The 23,869-nt window shown below is 43.0% G+C and overlaps 1 long non-coding RNA gene across 1 annotated transcript in view; it reads left to right on the top strand.

Annotated features, from left to right (window-relative positions):
• Positions 1-23,292, top strand: part of LOC138439209 (uncharacterized) — a 221,950-nt gene extending 198,658 nt beyond the window's left edge. Inside the window, exon 5 of the long non-coding RNA XR_011256631.1 lies at positions 21,293-23,292. This is a non-coding gene — a long non-coding RNA (uncharacterized lncRNA). The remainder of the gene's footprint in view (positions 1-21,292) is intronic.
• The last annotated feature ends 577 nt before the right edge of the window (positions 23,293-23,869 follow it).

The following is a 23,869-nucleotide window of genomic DNA, read 5'->3' as shown; positions in this document are numbered from 1 at the left end:
TTGATTTCCTTTAGGATTGACTGGTTTGATCTCCTTGTTGTCCAAGAGACTCTCAAGCATATTTTCCAGCACCACAGTCTGAAAGCATCAGTTCTTTGGTGCTCAGCCTTTTTTATGGTCCAACTCTCACATCCGTACATGACTACTGGGAAAACCGTAACTTTGACTATATGGAACTTTGTCAGTAAAGTGATGTCTCTTTTAAGTGATTTCTCTTTTTAACATGATGTCTAGGTGTGTCATAGCTTTTCTTCTAAGGAGTAAGCATCTTTTAATTTCATGTCTGCAGTCACTGTCCACAGTGATTTTGGAGCCCAGGAAAATAAAGTCTGTCACTGTTTCCATTTTTCCCCCCATCTGTTTGTCATGAAGTGAAGGGACAAGATGCCATGATCTTAGTTTTTGAAAGCTGAGTTTTAAGCCAGCTTTTCACTCTTCTCTTTTACCTCTTCAAGAGGCTCTTTAGTTCCTCTTCGCTTTCTGCCATAACATGTTGTTATTTGCATATCTGAGCTTGTTGATATTTCTCCAGGCAATCTTGATTCCAGCTTGAGCTTTATCCAGCCCAGCATTTCACATGATGTACTCTGCATATAAGTTAAATAAGCAGGGTGACAACTCCTTTCCCAATTTGGAACCAGTCTGTTTTTCCATGTCCTGTTCTAACTGTTGCTTCCTGACCTGCATACAGGTTTCTTGGAAGGCAGGTAAGGTGGTCTGGTATTCCCATCTCTTTAAGAATTTTCCACAGTTTGTTGTGATCCACAGTCAAAGGCTTTAGCATAGTCAATGAAGCAGAAACAGATATTTTTCTGGTATATTCCATGCAATTTCATAGGGGCATTTCCACTGTACATAAGGTCATGTTAATACCAAGTAAAGCCAAATTACATTATGCACTCTAGGCTTTTGCAGTCATTCCATAGAGAAAGATGGTAGCACAACGGAATGGCCCAATCATTGGTATGTGTAACTGTAAGGACCCCAGAGCTTGACCATCAATACATACTAATGAAGTCAATGGCTATATTGTGAAATGTCATCTTTTAATATACAAATTAGCAGTGGTTAGTAGTAAATGAATGTAGTAATGAAAAACAAATATTTTTTGATTAATTAATATTTTTAAATTTCAATATTGTATTTTGAAGTGTGCACTTTGGCCTTTGAAGATAATGGGTCTGTTGTTAAAACGTTTTTTAGAAAGATAAACGATGAGCATGATAACAATAAAAGTTCAAATGATGATCCAAGTTTGCAACAAGTGATAGGAAACTCTAATCACCAAATATCAGCAGTTCAGTGGCAGCAATTAACATTGTCCATTACTCTCAATTAATGTCAGTAATTTGCACTTTATTGGTTTTGTAACTTAGTTTGTATTTAATTTGTAAACTTATTTAGTTTTGGATTTGCATTAAGAGCTGTGAGCAAAAGGCATATACACTTCATTCATCTTAAAGAAATATTATAATTAAAATAATTTAAGTGAACACTGACAATTTAAAATATTTTTCCTTCAATGGATTTTTCTCATTACTCTTATTTAAGAAATACTGACTTAATGAATAAACTTCTCTAAATCCAAGAAACAGTATCATCATAGTCTAAGCAGGAAACAACCAAAACAACTCAGGGCCCATTTTTTTCCTCCCAGAGATGTTTATAGTCTTATAAAATTCTGGATCCAGTTGGTTTTTATTGGTGTTTTGTTTTTTAAAGACTTTTTGTTTGTTTTGCCTGTGTAGAACATAGCAGAAATTTTAACATGCATTTTTGGGGGATGGGTTTTATGGTCTTTAGAGAAATTTGCTCCTTGTACTCCAACTATACCAATCTACTTTCAATACCAAGAATGTACCAAGCTCTTTGCCATCTCAGCACCCTGGCACTTACTGTGTCTCCCATCTGGTCTAGAGCACCTTCCCTTGGCTTTTTCAAGGTTCAGCCTTTTTATTAGGTCTCTGCCTAAATGTCCTTCTTCAGAATGCTCCTCCCTGATCACTTCTGTCTGAAAGAGGGTCCTCTTATTTTCCCTCTTCACCTTCTTTATTTCCCTCACAGGACTTACAGCATCTCTTGTGATTTAAGATGTTTATTTCGCTTTTCCTCTGCATGCCACCCTCTTTGGACTGTGAGTTATCAGCAGGAAAGTTTTGTGTCTGTCTTTTTTACCATTGTAGCATCTAGCACACTGTATGATGAACAATAGAGACTCAATCAGCATAGATTAAATTTGGAAATATAATAATCACTGCTTTTATGACAGTGTGTGGCATCTATGAAGCCATTGTGAAAGTAACAAGAACTTAACCAATGGTGGAAAACATTCAAGTAATTAATCTAAAAAATTATATGGTCTTGGTGTATGTGTTGAGCTGAGTGGTGCAAAGCAACCAAAAGTGGGGATCAACTTCCCAACAGAGTGTAGCTTTGCTTTTTGAGCTATAAATAGTTATTCTCCTGATTCCTGTGGATTGTCTTTCCCTATGGTTTGATGAGAAGGTAAGAGGTAAATAATGATTCCTTGCAGCCCTCTTCTATCTGGATCATGGCCAGGATGAGTGCCTTAGTCAGGATGAGAAATGTGAAGGTTGATAATTAATGGAGTCAGAGGCAAAAATAATGATGAGGTTTTTTTTTTTTTTTTCTCATACCAACTCATATATGTGGATTCCAGAGAAATAGTGTAGATGCTCTCCTTTGCAAAGCAGAAATAGAGACACAGATGCAGAAATCAAACATATGGACACCAAGGGGGAAAGGGAGGAGGGTGCGATGAATTGGGAAATCAAGATTGACATGTATGCACTATTGATACTGTATATAAAACAGATAACCAATGAGAGCCTTCTGTATAGCTCAGGGAACTCTATTCAATGTTCTGTGGTACCTAAATGGGAAGGAAACCCCCAGAAAAGGGGACATGTGCACATGTGTAGTTGATTCACTTTGCTATACAGCAGAAACCAATGCAACATTGCAAAGCAACCATACTCCAATAAAAATTAATTTTAGAAAAACTGCAAACAAAACAAAATAAAACAAAAAAACCAACAGAGGATCAGGGAAGGGAGAAGGAAAATGGTTGGAATAAAAACCATCAATTACTGTTTTTGCCTTTCTCTTTTCTGTGCCTGTGCTATCTCCTTGAGAACACTTAAACCTTGGCTTTTTGTCCATTAATCTCAGAATTCTGTTGAGTTATATATCAGATACTTACCATTTTTCATTGACTCTTACTTGCACATTTTCCCCACCTTTTAATGTCGCTGAAATTAAGATGCATCACAGTTTATCTCATGTGATGGTTTGTTTGATGGCCTTTTTCTTTTTAAATAACAAATAATGTGCATCTTAAAATTGGTGGCATTTTACAGTCAATAAAATAAATTAACTCTTTCTTTGGAGGCAGTTTCCTAATGTTAATTTGCTAAGTGAAGGAATCTGAAGCATTTTTCTAGCAGTCAGTCACTGCAGCAGCTTTTCAGCAAACAAATAGCCATCAACATTTCCTGGGCAGTCATGGTGCTCTTCCAGCCTGGAAGTGGAGTCCATTTTTCATTTGAACTTAGGTTGACCCTGTGATTTACTTTGATCAATAGAATATGGGAGACATGACACTGTGTGACTTTGGGGATGTCAGAGGACTTACAGTTCTTTTGGAGAGCCAGTAACCTCCATGTAACCAAACTGAGACTGCTGAATGATGGGAGACACATGGAGTGAGAGGCATTTGGAGGAGAAGGGAAGTCTCCCTGCCAACACTTAGCCTCAGTGCTCTGAGCATGTGAGTGAAGCCATCTTGCATCTTCCAGCCCCAGTCGATTTGCCTCAAATAACACCACTTGAAGCAGAGGTAAACAATCCCCATTGAGCCTGCTCTGAATTCCCAGAATCCTGAACAATAGCTGGGTTTTTGTTTGAAGCCTCTATATTTTAAGGTTGTTTGTTAGGTAATAGATAACTGAGAGGGCAATTGAGTTAGGACTTAAGTCCTACACACTTTTTTTCAATTTTTCCCAACTTGGAGCAAACCCTTTCCCCTCAGATAAAGAAATATTCTTCAGTGTTTCCCATTGTTTCCCAAACTGCCCATGTTTCTCCCTGTTAAGATTTCCCAGCACTAACAAAACAATCCTTAACGTACTATGAGGAGTGACAGTCCAAAAACAAATCCTGCTGGGATCCTCATTTCCTCAAATCACCTTCCTACTTAAAATTGTTTCTACTCAATGTGATAGTGCTTCCTGGGGGTATCTGTGACTCCTAAAATGTGTTTTTCTACCTAATCTAAAGTAAATCTACATAATCACTAGGGAACCCCCTCTAAAAATGTCCAGTGCTTCTAAACAAGAAATGGCATGGCAATTCTATAAGAGGACCCTCGTTGACAACTGTTGTTCAAGATCATGATTACTCAGAGAAACCGACCTGCATCCAACAAACCTGAGAACAACTATGGTACAAGGTGTGTTTGCCAAAGCAACAATCATAGTGGAGGCATGTCTCCTGAGAAAGGCCGCTCAGAACAGCTAACCCTGCTGACCAAGCAGGATATCCTCAGTGTGTGCAGCAGTTTCTCAATAGGAAGCATGAGAACTAGGAACATTGCAAAAGGAAGGGCAAGAACACTGAAAGACTAATATCCGGTGAGGTGTGAGGGGAAAACTTAAGCTACTCACTTTGCAGGAACAACCTCACATGGAAAGCTATTTTGGTAGCCAAGTGTGGAAAGTTAACTGTAACCAAATAAAACCAGGGGGGTCATTAAGCCAGGAATGTGTACGAATTCATGAGTCTAGTTTTCCTAAGCTTATTTGCTCTTTCAGGAGAAAATTTCCTCTATTGCTCCATGAAATGTGAGTGTATATGTGTTTTACCCTTTAATAAAACAAACCACATTATCTCTTAAGGTCCCATTATTCCTATTCCACAGCTTAATCCAAGTATGCAATCCAGTAATTATAACTGATTTAACATTTCTTTAAAATTGAAGCACACTACTTTTTCCTTTTTTCTGCCTAACCTTTTTAAAGGGACAGTAAAATTGAGAATGAAATATCTTCTGCAGCCTTTGACTGGCACCTGAGACCTTCCCCAGGATCTAGCTGGGGTTATAAAACCTTTCATGAGTTCCAGTCAATCGGTCAACCCAGAAAGTCCATCCGTGTGAAACTTGTGGACATCGATCTACTGATGGGTGCAATGAAGATGCAGATTAATACCATCTTTATTATGATTTAGTGGAGAATCATACTTGACTTTGGATTGCTATATAACATCTGGGAGAGATATTAACCCAGAAGGAAAACTGTAGAACAGGATCACCAAGAAAAAGCAAACTACAAAAGAAGGGGAAAGCGGTGTCAGAAAAGTTCAGTCTGACAAATACTGCCATGAATTTACTGGCTTTACTTGCAATGAGGCAGAAAGAAAGGCATCCTTTCCCTACCAAATACCAAGCACATTTTTGTTTTGTCACTGTAGCAAAGACACAATGATCGACTTTAAGTTGGCAACACCATTTTGAGGCCTCCTTGCCTTTCCTCTAGACTGCATCAGCAGTTTGCCAGATATCATAGGCTGTGCATTAAAAAACCTCATTCCAAGCTAAAAAAGAAGCACTGTTGGTTTTTCTTCAAATAAATCTAGAAAAAATATTTTTTTTTTCACTTTCTCCTCTAGCAAAGGAAGTAAGGGAATTCACACCAGATCAGAGACCCAAAGGTGAGTTCCCTGGGGTTTGACCCTTCTCTCTTGACAGGAATAGCTTTAAGTAACTTTGGGGGTGACAGTGTGAGATGTCCTCATGACCTTTCCCCAGCCCTCAACATTTCCCTCACAGCACATGAGTGTTTTCACTTCTCTTTGTGATGCTCTGCTGAAGGGACCCTGGTTAAACCTACTTCTAAAGATGCAAATGGCCCAGCAAGGAAGGTAGGATAACAGGAACTCTGATCTTCCCTTGGGGCTGAGCATAAAGAATGGGACAAGGCAGGGCTCAGGAAATGTGCACTGAAAGTTTGAAGGTTGACTGTACGGGGGTTATTGATCTTGTTAGGACTTCCAGGTGGGGCACCAGAGCTCTGAGGGGCAACTCAGATACTGAGGCCAAGGAGCAGGGCAGCCGATGAGGGGAGATGATACTGTGGAAATCAGGACCTGAGTGACATAGGACAAGGGCAGTGGGAAGCACTGGGCATTCAGGGAAGATGCCTGATGCAACCCACTGCAGTATTCTTGCCTATTAAATCCCTAGAGATTCAGTAGGTGCCCTTCCAAGATGACACAGGGCACACAGGTTGGTGGAAAGGGGCCTTTCAGAGTACATGGGGTCTCAGGTCAGCCTGATTTTCTGGAAGATGATGAAGGAATACTTCTTTTCCTTCTCTTCCTCCCACCTTCTGTGCCTAGGAACTAAGACTCTGGCGGGAACTGTTGGTACCAAGACTTAACTTTGGGCTGGACCTTCTTTAACCTCTTTGGCACCCGTGAACTGGTTTCTTCTCAGTCACTCTTGTTAACTGTATTACATAGCACATGATATTCTGTGAACCACTGGCTTACAGAAACAATTTGTGGGCTGCTTTTAAGGTAAGACTCTCTACATCTCATTAAGATGTTTGCCAGTCCGTCTCTTGTGACTACACCCAAAGTCTTGCTAAAATCAAGCCCTCTTGGTTAGCATAGAGAGCCATAATGTGCTAATCAGGGTTGGACTTGAAACAGCTGGGCAATGAACCAGTTTCCTTTATCTTCCTTTGAATTGTCAGTGGTCATCATGATTCATATGACTTAGTTCCTCGAAAGGCAAACCAAAAAAGATGATGGAACAGAATTCACAAAATACCTTCTATTGCCTATGGCTTATGCATGTGTGTGTGCTTAGTCGCTCAGTCATGCCCAACTCTTTGCGACCCCATGGACTGTAGCCCACCAGGCTCCTCTGTCCCTAGGGATTCAATAGGCAAGAATACTGGAGTGGGTTGCCATGCCATCCTCCAGGGGATCTTCCCAACTCAGGGATCAAACCCAGGTCTCCTGCTCTGCAGGCAGGTTCTTTACCTTCCGAGCCAGCAGGGAAGCCCATGGCTTATGCATATATATTTTAATATTATTTATAAGTGCATAGTTAAGAGTGTTTTGGTCTTAGAGTTGGAAGCATAAAATGAAACTATGGTAATTAAATATAGTTATTGGGCAATTGTATTTGCTTCTAATCTATTTTTTAGCTGACCTACTGCAAAGTAAAAGACAGTGACTACTGGCACAAAGCTGATTCTTCCAATTTGGGAATAGAAGAAAGTAAGACTTCATAAGTATGTATGTAACACAGACAAATTACAATTTTTTAGATTTTTAAAATTAAATATTATGGATTAAAGGGCTTCCCAGGTGGCACAGTGATAAAGAATCTGCCTGCCAAGGCAGGAGACACAAGAGACGTGAATTCAATCCCTGGTCAGGTAGATTCCCTGGAGAAGGAAGTAGGAATCCACTCCAGTATTCTTGCCTGGAAGGAGGGCTATAGTCCATGGAGTCGCAAAAAGGTGGACATGACTGAATGACGGAGCACACGCAGCTATGGACTGAAATCCTTAAGTTTGAATCTTCTTGTAACAGTTTAGTTACAAGAGAAGGTCCAATCAGGATATAACAAGATTATAAGACCATTAGTTCAGTGGTTCTCAAAGTGAGGCCAGAGAACCCCTGGGGACACCTGGTTCTAAAGGAGATTCACAAAACCCTGGGTTTTTCCAACTACATATCTGTGTAAAGCTGGATTTTCTTCATATTCTTCTGTTAAAACAGCGTAACTAACAGGCTGGAATGTGGAAGTAGATGTGAGATTCTAACTGTCCTCCCTGAGGCCAGACATTAAATAAATTTCCCAAAATATAACACATGACAATCTTCTCAATACATTTTGGAGAAGGAAATACAGTTTTCATGAAAAGTATGTTATTTATGTCAGCATGTAAAGGATTAGTTATTATACTGAATGAACAAAAAAAATTACAAAAAATTCTTTGGTTTTAACTTCTAACGTGGTAAATATTAACAGAAACTACGTAAGTTTTAAGAGTGGAAAAGAGTCCTGGTACTAAGATGTTTGAGAAGTGCTGCATGAACATGGCTCAAGCAAATTCTCTAAATTCTAACCATATAAAGCCTATTTCTTCAGGATAAGCTGGTTTCCACCTTCACCTCTTGCCCAGTTTCCCTCCAACTGTATCCTCATGTCCAGGGCTAATAAATAATTTTGGCAACTGGTAGTCCATAGTGTCGCAAAAGAGTCAGACATGACTTAGCGACTAAACAGCTACAGCAAAGGCATGGAAGCCCATCAGTCAAAACGTGTGTACAACCAGGAAGCACAGATTGTGGCTGAAAGCAGCAGGATTAGCCCCCCTCTCTGAGCGTCCAGGTCTGCCCGCTATAAATTCCACCTGCCTGTGGCAAAGTTAGAGCTCTCTCTCCCGTCCAGCCAGCTGCTCTGCTCACAGGTAAATCTAGAGTACCTGACACATTGTCAGGGGCTGAGCCCTGTGTGCCCGAGCCCATGTTTACCTGCCCTGAGTGCAATCCCTTTGCCTCAGTAGCCCTTCCTCTGGTTTGGAGAGACATGAGGTAGAGTTTCTCTGCAATGATAAGAATGGAAAAGGTCACCAACCATTTTATTACCATCCCAATTTGCCCCGAGTAGGTGGAGCTTCAGGTGGTCCAATATTGTGCATTGTCTTAAACACTGGGGTCAGATTTGTTGAGGCTTAAGGAATAGGTGAAATTCCTCCAGAGATCTTCGATTAACCAAACCACTTCAACCACTTCAGTAAAAACCTAGTTAGCACTTTGCACAGAGCGCAGCAGAGTTAGCTTCTCACCAGAAATGCATGGAATGTACTTAGATGTCTTTTTGGGGGGGTGAGATTACGAGAACTGGGAAAACCAGACGCGGGGGATTTCCGAAGCCGTGAGGCTGAGCTGATGACTGCCAAGGCTGCACGCTTAGCCTGAGTTCTCCTGCAAATTGAACTTCCCCACGCACTGACTCCTTCCCTCTGACTTGCTGCTCTGGGTTGATTGGTGTCCTCCAAAATTCCTATATTGATATCCTAACCCCCAGGTGTTCAGAATGTGACCTTGTGTGGAGACAGGGTCTTTACAGTGGTAATCCAGTTACATAAGGTCATTAGCGTGGGTGTAAACCCAGCATGTCTGGTGTCCTTATGAAAAAGGGAAGTTTGGACACAAGGATGCATGCAGAAGGAAGACTGGGTAAAGATGCAGGGAGAAGGCCATGTGAGTATGAGGACAGGCATCTGTAAGCCAAGGAGGGAGGCCTGGAATAGATCCGTCCCTCACACCCTCAGGACCTCAGGAGGAACCCACAGTGCTTTTGGACTTCTCACCTACAGAACTGTGAGGAAAGCTTTGTCTGTTGCTCAAGCCACTCCGTGTGTGCGTCTCTTGTCACGGCGGCCCTAGCACACTTGCCTTCAGGTTTCCAATCACAGCCCCGCTTTCACTCAGGGGAAGAATTCTTACTAAGGGGTTCTTCGTTTGAAAAAGTGAGATATAGAAGACTAATGAGCGTTTGTCTCCAGTAAAGCTCTGATGGTTCCCTCAGCAGCACGTGGCTTGTGAGACTGACCTCCCCTCAACCCTCAGATGGGCAGGGACTTTGCTAATAAACGAGAGGAAGGAAGTGTCTGGTGCCCTCAGAGGTGAGAACCAGGGGCTGTGGCCTGCAGTGTGGCCTCCGCAGCCTCGACACAGCTGTCATTTGGGGACCTCCTTCTCAGGGCTCTCTGCTCCCCAGCCCTGCCAGAGCCTGACCACCACACCCCCCACTATGGGTTCGATGCATTTTGTGTGAGCTGTGCCGTCTGTAATCTGTGTGAAGCTGTGCAGGGTTTGAGGTTGCTGCTGACCGTGGCGCGCCCCAGCCCAACTCACCCTCACCCTCTCACACCCTCTTCTGCTCGGCACCGCCCCCACGGTCTTCATTCTTCTCTTCTCATACAGGGCAGACAGCCCGCTTTAGCCACTCTCTGCATGGCTTCCACTACTTGGATGCCAGGCCTTGTGGATTACTCCTTCCAATTTCTTCTCACTCTGCCTCTTCTGTGTCCACTGTAGGCATCCTTCAGTGGTCAGGCTGTTGGTGGTCCATGTATTAACACTGGGTGACGCTTTGAACACCAAGGCTGTTTTGACTTGGGGGCACCTGGAAGTGTGGAGTAAAGGATATGGGAATTCAAAGGAGTGATAAGGTGAGGGGCAAGGATGGGCTTGCGAGGTAGGGACTGGGAAAGGCCAATTTTCAGGCAGTTGTTGGGGTGGAGGGGTGAGGGCATCTAGCGCACAGATTTAATGGTGATAAAAAGAAGTTGAGAGTTCAATGGCTTGTTTCTGAAATCAACAACCACCCCAGAATGGCAGTACCAGTGTGTCATGTATCACTGCAGAAGCCTTCTCCTGCTTGCTTGAATTTCCTTCCTTGAATCTGGCACACACTAGCACTGCATTTAAATACACAATTTTGGTTAAATGTACCATATCATTTGTCCATACAGTCAACACATATTTACTGAATATAATTCTCAGTATGGAGATTTGGTAGGAGACAAGGCTGACCAAATCCCTGATACTTTACTACCATTCGCTTCAACAACTCCTACTCGAAATAATATTTTCAAGTTAATTCTTAAAGGATGAATCATCAGATTAATACACGTGTATATGCACACTCATTGCTAGACATACATATGACAAATGTATTACTAAAGCCCCAACTATAGACTTTTAATTCATTTGTTAAATGAATTAAATGAATGTATCTTCAAAATGAAGATACTAAGGAGTGACGATATTCAGTGGTCACTGAGGTGATGGGCTCTGTGAAAACTGTAATTATTTTCTTTTGATGGCTTTTTCGTTTATTGGATGAAATGGAAAAATATGGGGACATTTTCAGATAATAAGAATTATCCCCTCCATCATTCCATTGTTTGGTTTTCGGTATTTTCGTCTTTCAACTTTTAAGATTGAGAACTCTTAAGTCTGCTTCGCAAAGTTCATGGGAGGAGGACAAATTTAGTTGCCTGTTGCTGAGTTGGTATTGTTCTAACTCCTTACAGTTGTTATGTAAATAGCTTTCAGCTTTTAATTTTGAAAGGCAAAGAGATAAGCTGATTCCTCTATCCTCCTCCCAGTTTCCCTGTTCAGATACCCCAAAGCACCAGCAAGACAGCCAGTCCTCCTCTCCTCTCATCCAAGGGCAAGACAACTTTTTTCTCAGTTTTTTTGTCTCTAAATAACCACAGATTTTCAGAGAAGGCCAACAATTCAAAATATTACGTGGCATTGAAAAAAAAAAAAAAGGAATCACACACAGACCTTTCAGACGGTCATATAATAAGTTATAAACTGCTGGGTAATCTGGATTTAGACCACCTACAGCAGAAGCTGGGTCCATATTGGGCGAGCATTGAAGACAAATGCCGTCTGTGGTTAAGCGCTAGATTCGTCATGCTCTGGATCCCCTTTCCACTGTCTACTTGCTTGCTCAGACTTGGCAAGGGTCCAGTGGAGGAAACAGGGGGAGAGGAAGCCAGTGGAGAATGACCAGTTTTGTACTCCAGCTTCCTGAAGGGCTAATTTGTCTGGACTTGCTTGTAACGTTTTGGAGAAATACCTCACACGTGACAAAGGGAGAAGTTCTGGTTATAGAAGTGAGAATTATCTAGATTGTCCCTGGGGTCATGGGCAGCAGGGAGTGAGAAACATGTGCCTTTGGTGATGGTGTCTATATACGCAAACAGGAAGAGACATCATAGAAAGAAGGCTCCCTGGAGATTTAGCTCTTGTCCTGGAACCCTGGGCACCTTGCCTTACTTTTGGGCTCCTGGGCCTTGTGTGTAGGGCTGCATGCGTTGGTTATTCTTGCCATGTGATTTTAAAGCCAGTATATATTGAATGAGATTTTCCAGGTGTCAGGCCCTGAATTGTACGTGTTGTAGGCATTGTCTAGTGTAGTCTTCCTGGCACACAAAGACTACTTAGCCCCAGTTGTTAGGGAATAACAGTGAGATACAAAAATCATTAAAAAAAAATTTGCCCAAAGTCACAGATTTGCTCTGCTTTGTGTCCCAGCACTTCTGAAGTATCAGATCATTCAATGCCTGCATTAGTTTCATTTTTTTAATCCTCTTTCAACATTCTCTGCTGTACAGAGTGTGTACAGGAACCTTCCTGTGTGCCATTCATTCAGAATTCAACAAGTCTTTCCAGAGAATTGTTAGCTGCTAAATGGAGTGAAAATGTATAGCCTCTGCACTGAAAAAGCTCATCCTCATCCATTCGTTCATCTATCCAGCAGAGTTTTCCTAAGCACATCCCTTGTCCCAGGCAGTGTACTAGGTGCTAGAAATAAAAAGCCAAATAAGGTACTGTGTTTAGTGTTAACAATGAGAGTAACAATGCTGATAATAACAGCTAACATTTACTGAGCACTGGAGGGTGTGCCCTGTGCTGTTCTAAGTATTTTGTATCTATTCACTCATCATTCCACAGCACAAGTGACTCAGGTACCATTACCACAATCTTCATTTTACAGATGAGGAAACAGAGAGAGACACAGAGAGGTTGAGAAACAGTCTTGCTGGAGTCAAGATTGAAACAGAACCAGTGTAAATACTGTACATCCTTGTTGGAAACCAATGCAACAAAAATATGTGTGTAATGAAGTGAAATTCTTGAAAACTGAGGTCAATCCCTGGTCATTTGAGCCAAGGGAAGTCAGTGCTCAAATGTGTCTATCCAAGGGTTCAAGATGGGTGTCTGGTCCTTAAGTGGGCATGTGGCTCTGGGCAAAGTTAGGATAGGAGAGCTGCTAGAGTGTGGAGAGCTGGGTATTCAAGAGGCAGAAATGAAAGTATTACACTTTCTTTCAGCTTCATTTCAGATATATGGAGATGTTTCTAAAACAGTGGAATTCAGGGTTACGTGGAAGAATGGCTTTGTTGTGCTGGAGGGTCAGCACATCCTAGTAAGAATTCCAAGATGTTATTTCCCTTATTAAGTTTCAAATGTAAGGTGTGTGTTCATTCACTCATTCAAGAGATATTTATTAAATATCTACTCTATACCCAGAAGCTGTTGTAGGCCTTTGGAATACACAGTGAACAAAACAGAAAAAATACTCTTACTCTCATGGAAGTTACATTGTTGTAGGTAAGACCTGTGAAAAAGCATTGCCAATAGGGAACTGAGAGTGTGGGCATAGGGATCTGCAGCTTGAATTTAAGTAAGACAGCCAGGCAAAGTCCTAAAGCAGGTGGGACTAGCCAGTGCCAGGATTCTAGGGTAGGAGGTGCCCTTTGTGCTTCAAGAGCAGGCAGGAGGCCAGTGTGGCTGAAGACAAGCAGGAGGAGGGGTCAGAGAGAAAAAGCGTGATAGGGCCCTGTAGACCACTCTAAATCCTTGGCTTTCCCTTTGAATGAAACAGGGAGGGCAGTGTATTGGAGGCACTGAGGAAGAGTTTGATTCTGGGTACAGTTTGAAGTCAGCAGATGTTCTGTAGACAATAAGCAATCTGGGTATCAGAGAAGTAAAGGCATCAAGGACTGCACCGTGGCCTTTGGCTGGAGCACCTGGAAGGGTGGAGAAGCTCTTCACAGTGAGGGGAAGACCTTTTGTGGAACCATGGGGAGAAGACCAGGCATTCTGTTTCAGGAGAGGCTGTGAGGCATTAAGTGGAGAGGCGAAGCTGGAACTCTCGGGGATGTGGGCCGGGGCGCAGAAGAGAGGGCTGAGCTGGGGGTGACAGTTAGGGAGCTCTCAGCATACAAGTGCTGTGAAAGGCCAAAGACAGCTGAAATCACCAGGGGAGTGAGATAAAGAGGAGAAGAGGACCGAGAGCTGAGTGTTAAGAGGTTGGGCAGAGGCAGCCAAGTGGACAGAAGAAACGGCCAAGTGGTAGGAGGCAGCGAGAGTGCAGGGTCCCAGAGGCCAGTAGAGCATGTCCTGTCTGGTCTTCTTTTTGTCCAGAGGGACAGGACTCCTCGAGTAAAAGTCAAGTCTGCACCTCACTCAGGGTCTAGGAGTCAGGAGTTAGTCAGATAGACAGTTTTACAGGAGAGAAACAACTTTACTTCTCCTGCCGCAAGGAGAAACAAGACTATTAAAGCAATTTTCATAACTGGGTCCTGTTCGAAGGACCCGCGTGAGTTCAGTCATGAATGAAGATGTTAGCAACTTCAATTAGTCATTAAGCCACTTCTTCATTTGCTGTGTACATGTGGTTTCTAACCAGGCAGGGATTTGTTTAACAAAACAATCATGGTCTTCCTTTTCCCTCACGCCCTTGAATCTAAAGATCAGTTTTGAAATGTTAAGTCGTGCTATACTGTACCTCTAGAGTGTCTTATTTTTATTTTTCTAATTTTATAAGGAAATATATAGGTAGAGAGATAGATAGATAGATAGGACCTTAATGAACACATGTGAAATGAAAACCAAAGTTCTCCTGTGCTGACCAACATCTTCACCTTTTTATGCCTTTGAAATGCATTTACCAGCCACCTGCAGACCCTTGAACCCTGAGCTGTTCCCACAGTATTCATGACTTTAAAACGGTCCATTCTTTAAATGGCTTCAGCCCTCTTTCAGGCATCCCATCCACACCCTCTGGTTTGGACTGGATCCCAAAGGAGCTGGGTTTGGCTACATCACAACATGGGCTCGAGACAGAGGGAAACCAAAGTCTGATTTCTGGGGAAACACTGGCAGGAGACACGAGCCACCTGAATGAAGCCATAGTTCTTCAGTGTCCTGTGAGCTCAGGCAGTCGGCCAGGCAGTTTGGAGAGCAGAGCCTGGAGTCACCCCTGAGGTCATGAGCTCTACCCCTGGGTTATGGAGGCCCTTGCGGGCAAGCCTGTGGGCGGAGAGGGAGCTGATACAAGCTCAGTCCACTCATCCACTCAACATTCCTTTGCTGAATGACTCCCATGTCTCATGTACTTCGTTTCTTCATGAATTAACAGTATGTTTATTTTATTACATTGAAGAAACCAGACATAGCCTACGAATGAGAGGTCTGGAGATAAAGGATGTTTTAAGGTTGGGGGGAAATAGCACAACTGTTGAGTCAGGCTAGCATGGGTTCAGATCCTGGCCACAGCTGTGTGTTACTTTGACGGGTTGCTTTCCCTCTTCGGGTCTCAGCAGTCTCCTCCAAAGGGAACACTGTGATGAAATCCTTGATCACAGATGATATGGGAGCAACACCTGAGAGAGCAACCCTCACAGAGCAGGGAGTTAGGGTGTTGTAACGGGTTACCACTGTTTTGTTTGTTGTCGCAGGGTGTGGGTGAAGTTGGAGGTTTAAAGGAGACTTCCTGTGCAGAGGCTAAGAATCTGAAGAATTTTTGCTCTCTTCAGGCTATTTTCCTTCACACTTTGTCCTGGTAGACACTGGCCATCAATCGCCACCCTCCTTCCACTCCAGCCAGGATGGCCTCAGGGTGTGGATCCAGGCCAATACCAGTTCTCTGGAGTTTGCTGATGAGGTGTAACCTCTTTACCTTGGTCATCCCAAACAGGAAACCAAGAGAGGCACTTCTGAGACCTTGTACACTGATACCTTTTTGAATAAAGTGAAGGGATTTGACTCAATGGAGAAGGCAATGGCACCCCACTCCAGTACTCTTGCCTGGAAAATCCCATGGATGGAGGAGCCTGGGTAGGCTGTGGTCCATGGGGTTGCTGGAAGTCAGACACGACTGAACGACTTCACTTTCACTTTTCACTTTCATGCATTGGAGAAGGAAATGGCAACCCACTCCAATACTCTTGCCTGGAGAATCCCAGGGTCAGCAGAGCCTGGTAGGCTGCCGTCTATGGGGTTGCACAGAGTTGGACACAACTGAAGCAACTTAGCAGCAGCATTCAACTCAAAGTCCTGGGCAGTGAAAATCAGGAAGAGTCTGAAAGCCTTCCAGGCAGCCTGTTAGACAGCCATGGAGAAAGCCCTCAGGCAGGAACACATTTAGAAAGTAGTTCAGAGATTTCCCTGGTGGTCCAGTGGTTAAGAATCCATCCACCAGTGCAGGGGACACAGGTTCGTTCCCTGATCCAGGAATATTCCACATGCTGTGGGGTAACTAGGCCTGTGTGCCACAACTATTGAAGCCTGCGTGCCTAGAACCTGTGCTCTGTAATGAGAGAAGCCACCACAGTGAGAAGCCCATGCAATCCCTGCTCGCCTCAACTAGAGAAAGCCCACACTCAGCAACAAAGACCCAGCGCCCCATGCACTGTGATGAAGAGTAATCCCTGCTCGCCTCAACTAGAGGAAGCCTGCACTCAGCAACAAAGACCCAGTGCAGCCATAAATAAATAAATATATTTTTTTAAGAAAGTAGTTCAAAAGTCCTGATTCTCTTTTCTAAAAAAAATTGTATTTGAATATAGTTGATTTGCAATGCAGTATTACTTTCAGGTGTACAACAAAGTGATTCAGTTATACATACACACACTCATTATTTTTCAGATGCTTTTCTCATATAGGTTATCACAGGATATCGAGTAGAGTTTCCTGTGCTGTACACTAGTTCCTTGCTGGTTATTATCTTATATATAGTAATGTGTGTATTAATCCCATTAATTAATGTGAATCCTAAGCTAGTTTATCCCTCCCCTCCATATTTCTCCTTTGGTAACCACACATTTGTTTTCAAAACCTCTGAGTCTGTTTCTGTTGTGTAAATAAGTTCATTTATATCATTTTTATTTTTTAATAAAGGCCACGTATGACAAACCCACAGCAAACATTGTTCTTTTATTTATTTATTTTAATTTATTAATTTTACTGTTTATTTTTGGCTGTGCTGGGTCTTTGTTCCTGTGCTCCCGCTTTCTCTGGCAGCAGTGAGCGGGGGCTACTCTTTGTTGAGGACCGCAGGCTCCAGGTGCCCGGGCTTCAGAAGCTGTGGCTCTCGAGCCCTGGAGTGTGAGGGCTCAGTAGCTGCAGTGCGTGGGCTCAGTAGTTGTGGTGCGTGGACTTAGTTGCTCTGCAGTATGTGGAATCTTCCCAGACCAGGGACCAAACCCATGTCCCCTGCATCGACAGGCAGATTGCTATACACTCCACCACCCAGGAGGTCCTAAATCGTTTTAAAATTAGATTCCACGTGTGTGGTGCCATACGGTATTTGCCTTTCCCCGTCTGACTTACTTCACTTAGTGTGATAGTCTCTAGGCCTATTGATGTTGCTGCGAATGGCATTATTTCTTGTTCGTAACTGAGTAACATTCTGTGGTGCACATGTTCCACACCTTTATCTGTTCCTCCATCAATGGACATTTAGGTTACTTCAGTGTTTGGCTACTGTAAAGAGTGCTGTAATGAACACTGGGGTATGTTTCTTTTTGAATTATGATTTTCTCTTGAGTGTATGCCCTGGAGTGTGGTTGCAGGATCATATGGTAGCTCTTTATTTATTTTTTAAAAGGAACCTCCATACTGTTCTCCATGCTGGTTGTACCAATTTTCATCCCCACCAACAGTATAGGAGGGTTTCCTTTTCTCTACACCCTCTCCAGCATTTATTATTTGTAGACTTTTTTATGGCCATTCAGCCAATGTGAAGTGATACCTAACTGATTGGCATTTCTCTGATAATTAGTGATATTGAGTATCTTTTCAAGTGCTTTTTGGCCATCTGTATGTCTTCCTTGGAGAAATGTTTATTTAGATCTTCTGCCCATTTTTTGATTGGATTGCCCGTTTTTTGATACAGAGCTGCATGAACTGTACATTTTAGAGAGATTCCCTTCTTAGTGATGGTGAATAGGTCTTCTCCATCATCCATGCCCCAGGAAAGGGTCCAAGCAGCTTTGGGCAGCCCCGTTTGCATGTGCAGCCTTTCTCAGGGCCTTGAACTTCCAAACAGAAAGAACTCACCACTCCCCCGCTCGCCACACTGCCCGCCCCCCAACCCCTACTGCAGTTGCCACCTTCTTTTCCTCCCTCACGTGAAGTGCAGATCCCAGGAAGACAGGAAGGGGGCTGAGTCCTCAGCTTCCTCCTTCAGTTACAATCCTATGGCAGTCAGAGCCAGCAGTGAGGAAATGGGAAGTGCATTTTCTCCCCCTTTTGAAGGTGAAGCCTAGGGTTTTACTGCTCACTTTCCAATCCCCATAGGTGAAAAAGATTTAGCACCATTGATACCCACCCCCACGCATAGGTTACTGAAAGTAGATCACTAATGATAATCTAGCACTCACTACCTGGGAGAGGAAAGCAGTGGAAGGTAAGAGCCAGGAGATTCTTGGTTTCAACTTCCTAATTTGGCCAGATGGGGCAGTTTTGTTCCTGCTGCCTGTTAGGCAAATCAGGGATGCTGCCCAAACTGGTGGTGTGTGTTGGGGAATGCCGCCATCGTGTGTGTTTGCTGATGACTCAGCTTATCTTGGGTCCTTAGAAAATGATATTTCCCAAGACGTGACTTCTTCCTTGCCAGGCGTCTTGTCAAAGATCCCAGGGTGGGGTGGGAGCGGGGGTGAGGCAAAAACCAAAAAAATCCAAAACAATGTATGAACAAAACCTGCTGTTTCTACAGCCTGCGTGGATCCTTCCAGATTGCAGTGTCACGGTCATTTCAACAAACGTCCATTTTATTTCATGAGATAAACTTAGCAAAGCAGAAAACCCAGAAATTAGCATCCAGGTCCCAAGTATATAAATAACTCTATCAACCCAGCCTCTAAAGCCGTATTGTCAGATGTAAAGAAAGTAGGAATCCTTGAAAACTGCATGGTGAGTTCATTGGGGGTGAAACCTGACTCAATAAAACCAGAGAGAAAACTTTAATGAGTCAATTAAACAAGAATGAGGTTAGATTGTAGATTCACTGTCTAATCATAGAAGTAATTTCCATGAAAAGAACAAGCAAGCACGCTTGGGCACAGATAAGATACTAATGATGGGTAGGGTGAGGCCATGGAAGCTCTTAGGGTTGCTTTTCCTAGCGTTATGGATGGATGTCTTACAGTAAAATAACCAGTGAGGATCCCCTGTACCGCCAACTTCCTACACATTAGCTCATTTCCTCCCAATAATAATCATACATAAGAGGTGTTATTTTCCTTATCTTTCAGATGGCAGAACAGGCTCAGAAAAACGTAGTAACTACCCCAGGTCACACAGTAGGAAATGGAGCTTGACTCTAAACCCACATAGTCCTGACTCCGAGATGTGGGCTGTTAACTGGCTCACTGCACAGCTTTCCAATCATAGCAGCAGAGAACAATTTCTGTGGGCTTGTTTCAAAGCCCTGGGACTTCCCTCAGCCTCCTACGGCCTCCTCTTTCTCTCTCTTTCTTTTTCTTAACCGCAATATATATATTGTGGTTAAGAGTTCCCTCATTGTATATTAAGAAGCAGTATATTTTATGCAGTGAGCTGTCCTAAGGTGCCTCCTCTCCATCACCTGGACGGCTGGTCAGAGTCCAGATATTTGCCAGGCCCACCTCCAGTGTCTCTGATTCTCTAGGTCTTAGGTGGAGCCTGAGGACTTCATTTCTTACATATTCCCAGATGTTGCTGGTGCTGTTGCCCCAGAGGACTATGGTGATGGACCATAGAGGTTTTTTTTTTTAAGCTATTGTATAGGTTAAAGAGGTCGCTGTGGGTTGGCCTGCAATCAACAATCAATTGTAGTAACCACTAAGGTCAGTTTTCATTCCAATCCCAAAGAAAGGCAATGCCAAAGAATGCTCAAACTACCGCACAATTACACTCATCTCACACGGTAGTAAAGTAATGCTTAAAATTCTCCAAGCCAGGCTTCAGCAATACGTGAACTGTGAACTTCCAGACGTTCAAGGTGGTTTTAGAAAAGGCGGAGGAACCAGAGATCAAATAGCCAACCTCCGCCGGATCATCAAAAAAGCAAGAGAGTTCCAGAAAAACATCTATTTCTGCTTTATTGACTATGCCGAAGCCTTTGACTGTGTGGATCACAATAAGCTGTGGAAAATTCTGAAAGAGATGGGAATACCAGACCACCTGACCTGCCTCTTGAGAAACCTATATGCAGGTCAGGAAGCAACAGTTAGAACTAGACATGAAACAACAGACTGGTTCCAGATAGGAAAAGGAGTACGTCAAGGCTGTATATTGTCACCCTGCTTATTTAACTTCTATGCAGAGTACATCATGAAAAACACTGGGCTGGAAGAAGCACAAGCTAGAATCAAGATTGCTGGGAGAAATATCAATAACCTCAGATATGCAGATGACACCACCCTGGTGAAGTGAACTGGTGAAAGTGAAGAAGAACTAAAGAGCCTCTTGATGAAAGTGAAAGAGGAGAGTGAAAAAAGTTGGCTTAAAGCTCGACATTCAGAAAATTAAGATCACGGCATCCAGTCCCATCACTTCACAGCAAATAGATGGGGAAACAGTGGAAACGGTGGCTGACTTTATTTTCTTGGGCTCCAAAATCACTGAAGATGGTGACTGCAGCCATGAAATTAAAAGATGCTTACTTACTCTTTGGAAGGAAAGATAGGACCAACCTAGACAGCATATTAAAAAGCAGAGACATTACTTTGCCAATAAAGGTCCATCTAGTCAAGGCTATGGTTTTTCCAGTAGTCATGTATGGATGTGAGAGTTGGACTATAAAGAAAGCTGAGTGCTGAAAAATTGATGCTTTTGAACTGTGATACTGGAGAAGACTCTTGAGAGTCCCTTGGACTGCAAGGAGATCCAGCCAGTCCATCCTAAAGGAAATCAGTCCTGGGTGTTCATTGGAAGGACTGATGTTGAAGCTGAAACTCCAATCCTTTGGCCACCTGATGCGAAGAGCTGACTCATTGGAAAAGACCCTGATGCTGGGAGGGATTGGGGGCAAGAGGAGAAGGGGACGACAGAGGACGAGATGGTTGGACGGCATCACCGACTCAATGGACATGGTTTTGGGTGAACTCCAGGAGTTGGTGCTGGACAGGGAGGCCTGGCCTGCTGCGGTTCATGGGGTCGCAAAGAGTCAGACACAACTGAGCGACTGAACTGAACTGAACTCTTTTTCTACATAAAACTGACCTCTGAGTTCTGGTAAGTATGTTTGAGACTCAGCGTATTTGGGGAGTGGATGTTTCTTGCCTGTTTGCAGTCGGCTTGCGTTCAAGCTGCAAACTCATGCATGGATAAGCTTGTAGCACTGCAGTGGCTGTAGGCTGAGGATCTTTTTTTTTTTTTTTTTTTTGTCCAGGCCCAACTGCCAGAGGGTGAGGCGCTGGTCCAGGAATGTTGTTAGAATGCTGGCCGATCAACACTTCTTCCCCTGAGCCTGCTCTGCTGTGCCTCCCTGCTTTCTACTCCCCTCCCCCCCTCAACTCCATTCTTGTCAAGTTTATTTACATCCTTTAACTAGTGCAAAGAAGTAGAGGAAAACAGTAGAATGGGAAAGACTAGAGCTCTCTTCAAGAAAATTGGAGATACCAAGGGAACATTTCATACAAGATGGACTTGATAAAGGACAGAAATGGGAAGGACCTAACAGAAGTAGAAGAGATTAATAAGAGGTGGAAAGAATACATAGAACTATACAAAAAAGATCTTAATGACTCAGCTAATCACGATGGTGTGGTCACTCACCTAGAGCCTGACATCTTGGAGTCTGAAGCCAAGTGGGCCTTAGGAAGCATCACTACAAACAAAGCTAGTGAGGTGATGGAATTCCAGCTGAGTTATTTCAAATCCTAAAAGATGATGCTGTTAAAGTGCTGTATTCAATCTGTCAGCAAATTTGGAAAACTCAGCAATGGCCATAGGACTGGAAAAGTTCAGTTTTCATTCCAATCCCAAAGAAGGACAATGCCAAAGAATATTCAAACTACCACACAATTGTGCTCATTTTCCACGCTACTAAGGTAATGCTCAAAATTCTTCAAGAGAGTCTTCATCAGTATGTGAACCGAGATCTTCCAGATGCACAAGCTGGGTTTAGAAAAGACAGAGGAACCAGAGATCAAATTGCCTACATTCATTGGATCATACAGAAAGCAAAGGAATCCCAGAAAAGCATCTACTTCTGCTTCATCGACTGTGCGAAAGCATTTGACTGTGTGTATCACAACAAACTGGAAAATTCTTCAAGAGATGGGAGTACCAGACCACCTTACCTGTCTCCTGTGAAACCTGTATGTGGGTCAAGACTCAATAGCTAGAACCGTACATGGAACAATGGACTGGTTCAAAATTGGGAAAGGAGTACATCAAGGCTGTATATTATCTCTATATATTATCTGTTTCTTTTATATGCAGGGTACATCATGTGAATTGCTGAGCTGGATGACTCACAAGCTGGAATCAAGATTTCCGGGAAAAATATCAACAACCTCAGATATGTGGATGATATCACTGTAAGGGCAAAAAGTGATGAAACCAAAGAGCCTCTTGATAACAGTGAAAGAGGAGAGTGAAAAATCTGGCTTAAAACTCAGTGTTCAAAAAACTAAGATCATGGCATCTGATCCCATCACTTCATGGCAAATGGGTGAGGAAACAATGGGAACAGTGACAGATTTCTTTCTCTTGGGCTTCAAGATCACTGCAGATGGTGACTATAGCCATGAAATTAAAAGATGTTTGCTCCTTGGAAGAAAAGCTATGACAAGCCTAGACAGCATATTAAAAAGCAGAGGCATTACTTTGCCAACAAAGGTCCTTATAGTCAAAGCTATGCTTTTTCCAGTAGTCAGGTATGGATGTGAGGGTTGGACCATAAAGAAAGCTGAGCACCAAAGAATTGATACTTTTGAACTGTGGTGCTGGAGAAGACTCTTGAGAGTCCCTTGGACTTCAAGGAGATCAAACCAATCAATCCTAAGGGAAATCAGTCCTGAATATTCACTGGAAGGACTGATGCTGAAACTGAAGCTCCAATACTTTGGCCACCTCATGCAAAGAACTGATTTATGAGAAAAGACCCTGATGCTGGGAAAGATTGAAGGCAGGAGGAGAAGGGGATGACAGAGGATGAGATGGTTGGATGGCATCACCAGCTAGATGGACATGAGTTTGAGCAAATCCCGGGAGATAGTGAAGCACAGGGAAGCCTGGTGTGCTGCAGTCCATGGGGTCATGAAGATTCGGACACGACTTAGTGACTAAACAACAACAGCAACTAGTGCTGTCCGAAAGAAGTAGATGTGAGCCACATATGTAATTTCATTTTTCTAGTAGTGACATTAAAAATATCTTACATTCTATTGTTTTCCCTTCAGGTCTTTGAAATGCTGTGTTATTTCACCCTGCAGCACTGCTCAGGTCAGACCAGCTATATTTTCCATGTCGAGTTGCCATGTGTGGCTGGTAACTGGCGTGCTGGACAGTGGCATTCTCCTGCATTTGGAATTACTGCGAAGTCTGAACCTAGAAAGAACCACTTTATGAAAGGTAGTAATATCAACATATTCATACTTTTGCATTGGTTTATCTTTTTTAAACAAACAGACGTAGCCAAAACAGCTGCGCCTCAGAATCGACTGAGACATCTGTTAAGGATACGATGCCCCTGCCTAACCGCAGAGCTACTGAATTAGAATGGCGATAGAGGGAGATAGCTCTGCATTTTTAAAGAGTCCCTGGGGTAATTTTGCAGCATCCAGCCCAGGACTTTTCACACAGGGACATTTACAATTCAGCAGACAGCGAAGTACAAAACCCCATCTAGGAGTGTCGGCCTTGGGGCCAGAAGCCAGAGTCCAGCTTCTTTTACTATTTGTCAGTCTATTTCACTTGTTCTTGAAGATTGATTTGCACGGTACTGACAGACGTGAGTCTG

The sequence above is a fragment of the Ovis canadensis genome, chromosome 4 (assembly GCF_042477335.2).
Source record: "Ovis canadensis isolate MfBH-ARS-UI-01 breed Bighorn chromosome 4, ARS-UI_OviCan_v2, whole genome shotgun sequence".
Classification (NCBI taxonomy): Eukaryota; Metazoa; Chordata; class Mammalia; order Artiodactyla; family Bovidae; genus Ovis; species Ovis canadensis.
This window is presented reverse-complemented; position numbering and strand designations above follow the sequence as displayed.